Raw genomic sequence first — 4,535 nt, forward strand, 5'->3', positions numbered from 1 at the left:
TTTTTTTTTTTTTTTTTTTGAAAATTCAACCGTATTTTTTTAAAAAAATAATTATGATTATTTTTTTATAGAAAAATTGCAAAGTTTAATGGTAGTTTTTATTAATTTAGATTAACAAAAAAATATAAATTTTTGTTGATTAAGTTAATATTAATTCCGTATTCTTTTTAATTAATGTATCGTTGTCATATCGATGTCCTATGAATGACATGTTACCATATCTATTTGGTATCATATTTATTTCTCATATCTATATCTTCTTTTTTTTTTTGTGACTCTGAGATATTTTGCTTTTATAAATAGATATCTTCATGAAAATAAGTTTAATTTATGTTGAGATGGAGAATAAAAATTGACACTTAAGAACGTTGATACTTAGGACTTTGATTCCTCTTAGTGTGAAGCTTGCATCTTGCAATTACTTGGGTAGAGAATGTGTTTCACTTAAAATTCACTCAAGAAAAAAAATCAAATAACGAACCATATTTGAGAGAGGATAACTTTTTTTTTTTTTAATCTTTGAGAAATAAGAAAGAATAAAAATTAAAACATGGCATGAATCATCTTCTTGAATCTTTGTTTTGTTCTCCTAAATGTATATAAAAAGAAAAAAAAAATCTTATATATTTTTATATATAATTTAAGATTACCTATTCAATAAAACTCCATCCAAACTTCTACTCATAAATTTAATTATTATTTGTATACAATTGTTAATATGTAAGAAAATACACGTACAAAATGTTTATACTATTGGTAATACATTTGTAATACCCGAAGAAATAGAAATAGAAATAGAAAAAGAAAAAAAAAAAGGAAAAGTCGAGAGAGGGGCAAATAGGTAAATTTGCCCCTCCAACCATCTAAGAGGTCCAAATGAAACCCCATCGAGAGTCTTGCAAAAGAGAATAGTGAGAGAAAGGGGTAGAGAGAACCTAGAGAGAGGAGAAAGGATGAACCGCCGGAAGACTCACCGAAAACTACCATCGGAGTCTATTTCGGTGAAGATCATGATGCAAAGAGGTGAAGATCATGATGCAGGGAGACTTTCTTGGAAGGGAAAAGAGAATGTGGGTGGCCGGAGTCCCATTTTTCATCAAGAAATTGGAAAACCCGCAAGGTAAGGATCTTGAACATTTTCTAAGATCTATGGTTTTCCTTTGTGAATCAAGATCTGAAATCTTGATATATTCATCTAGGAACAACTCTACGCATGATCTGTGAAGAAGTTTGGCCGAGACCTCAACCCAAAGGCGGAGATCCAAGAGTCGTCCGAGAACGGTGAGTGAACTTTCGACGTTCTTAACTCGTCCGGTAGTCAAGTAAAAATTACAAAAAAAAATACTAGGACGTAGCACGTAACACGATCTAAAACTTTACCGAAGGAATCATGTCGATCCGATCTACTGATCGAAAGATATGAAAATCGGAAAAGAGGACTGTGTTTCGGTTTTCAGAGGGTAGAGAAGAAAGAAGAAAAAAAAAGAGTCGGCCGGCAAGCGGCAGTGGGCGGCGATAGGCACCGAACACGCGTCGACCATCCACTGGAGCAACGCAGCTCCAGTGAGGCGTCGACACGTGTTGCTTGCAAGCCGGGCCGAACCGCAACGCGAGCCGAGCCAACCGGACCGACCGGCTCGCTACTACGCAGAGACAGGCGCGCGTGCAGCCTGCGACTGGCGCCTTCTCGCACGCGTGACCACACACTCCCAGCCTGCTACTGGCGCGTGAGCGTGCATGGGACGGCCAATTTGGTCTGGTTGCTTTTTATTTGCCCGATTTTTGTCCCGATTCCAGTTCTAATACTATTTTTAGGTGAATAGGGACCTAATTTAAAGAAATCAGTATTTTTGGACACCTCACGCGCATAGAAACACTGGAAAAAGGGCACGTGTCAACCAGGTAAGTCACCACTCGGTATTTAGGAAGAAGTACTTGTAGGATTCGCTTGGATTGCATGCATGCTAGTAGTTTTACTTCATATTAGCTCTCCATGTAAATTATTTGTCAGAGTATTTGATATGATTGTATTGGGTGATTAACATGAGTGTTGTCGTATGCTTTATGCTTTCGCTGTATGTATGCATGCATTTAATTTATGTTGGAATTGTGTATTCCGTGTTCCGGGTGCTTGATGGACGAATTCGCCCCATTGAGCGCGAACTTCGTGCTCTGGGTGCTTGATGGAGGTCATCGCCCCGTTGAGCCGGTATGCCTAGTTTGCATAAATTATATAGTACGATGTTAGAAGACGATTGCATGCACACTCTGTTAATTGCTAGGGCCCATTTCTAGGATAAGCTTAGGAAATTATTGTTGGGAGCGATATGTAGCTCCAGCCAGATGTATTTTTTCCTAGGAACTTAGCGGTTTACCATGGCAAGAGGGTACCTCGGAGTGTTCATAGATTGCTAGCGTGAGAACGGTATCTATAGCTTCGTGGGAGGACCAAGGGTCCTTTATCAGTCCTTACTGCTCTTAGCCATTTCGCATGGGAAATGTGTCCCCACGTCGTACAGCCTATTAGTTGCATGGGAATGGGTTGGGTCGCGCCCCCCATAGGGGGACTATATGGGCGTAGGGGTATTCAGCACACCCCTAGGCTAGATACCACATGTAGTCCTAGATAGCCATGTAGAGGTAGCACCTTATAGAGAGATACCGACCACATTAGCTTGGCGTAAGAAACCTCTAGGCGTTTAATGAAAGGCCGACGAACCAGTGAAACCCAAGGGGCAAGCCCTAAGGGACTAAGATTAGAACCAGATGTCCTAGAACCGAAGTAGGAAACCGTGGAAATTCTGTTAAACTAAGATGCGAAGAGAGCCTACAAGTAGGTGGTTTACTGAGTATAATTTTTATTCTCATTCCTTTCTACCTTTTTTGTCAGGTGCTGGTCGAGGTGGAGGAGCGTTCGAGAGCTGTGCGGTCACAGAGCGGGTCGTTCCGGAGCGTCAGTCCCTTTTCGGTCTTTTGAAGTCTTTTGCTAATTTCTTTTATATTTGTATTTTATTTCATTTTTGTAAACTTAAATCCTCTTTTGAAATATTTTAATTTTATTTGATTTTTATCTTTTTATTTCACTCTTCCTTTTATTTTCATTTCTTTTTGTTTGTTTTCAATTTCATCTTTTTAGTCACGATTCGGTTTTTCAAAGCCTCAAAAAATTGGGTCGTGACAACATTAGTCTTGGTTGTTTGACTAAAACAATGCAACCATTGTCCAAACTAAAGAATTTGATTCGAAGCTATCTCCTAGTAGAGGGAGGCTCAATTAGACTTTGTTGTAAGATTCGACCATATAAATATTGAACTCCAAAGTATTCACGAGCAAAGTAAGTTTGTTGAAACTATCTATAAAAGTGTTCCAAAGTGAGTCGTGGAGAAGATTTGTCTTAAAATCTAGTTCCAATTAAGGATGTCAATGATGAAGAAGTGCACGCTATTGAAAGGTTTGCCGTGGAAAATTTCAGAGGTGGTAGATATAATTTAATTTACAAGCGTGTGGTAAATGGGACCCCAAATTTTATATTATTGTGATAGAAGCTATAAATGACAATAATATTCATGATAGAAGTTCTGTCATATGCCATCCTCTTATGAGGAATTCACCAAATTCCCTCTCCACAAGTAGCAGTATGCCATCCTCTTGAAGTTCTGTCATATGCCATCCTCTTATGAGGAATTCACCAAATTCCCTCTCCACAAGTAGCAGTAAGTTCTGTCATATGCCATCCTCTTATGAGAAATTCATCAAATTCCCTCTCCACAAGTAGCAGTAAGTTCTGTCATCCTCTTATGAGGAATTCATCAAATTCCCTCTTCACAAGTAGCAGTATAACTACTAGATTGCTTTCTTTACTTACAATAAGTCCTCTCTCTATATGTGCTTGTGGGACATTACTCTCTTTTATATATAAAAATGGCATAGCCATAATGATATAATAATCCTTATATAAGGATCTTTTCTTTTTCTCTCGTACCCACCTTATACATAACATGTTAAATTAACTCATATTTAAAAAAATAATTTCTCTCTTTTGGAGATGCATGGTATCGATCCTCGTACCTCTCACATGCTAAGCGAGCGCTCTACCATCTAAACTACATCCCCACAATCATTACATCACAAAATCCTAAATTTCCCGTCATCAATAATAGTGAAAATGAAGAAATATTGCTACCCAACATGTCATGAATAAGGAAAAATTGAAAAGAAATAATATATTTAATAATAGATAGTCTTATTTTTTGAGATGCGGGATATCCATCCCCGTACCTCTCGCATGCAAAGCAAGCGCTCTACCATGAACTTCAGTGCAATTCATGCTTCATTAAAGAAAATAAAGTTGTATTGAATGCACCTTAGTTTCATTTATGATAAACTCATATGAAACATAATTGCATTAATAGTACTCAGAGTTGGAGTCTATAAGCATTTCATGAACTTCAGTGCAATTCATGCTTCATTAAAGATGAGATAAACTTTAGTTAGGTAAGGGGAATTTTAAATTACTTCATGTGGAGCTTCAATTA

The sequence above is a fragment of the Cucurbita moschata genome, unplaced genomic scaffold (assembly GCF_002738365.1).
Source record: "Cucurbita moschata cultivar Rifu unplaced genomic scaffold, Cmos_1.0 Cmo_Scf00109, whole genome shotgun sequence".
NCBI classification, from domain to species: domain Eukaryota; kingdom Viridiplantae; phylum Streptophyta; class Magnoliopsida; order Cucurbitales; family Cucurbitaceae; genus Cucurbita; species Cucurbita moschata.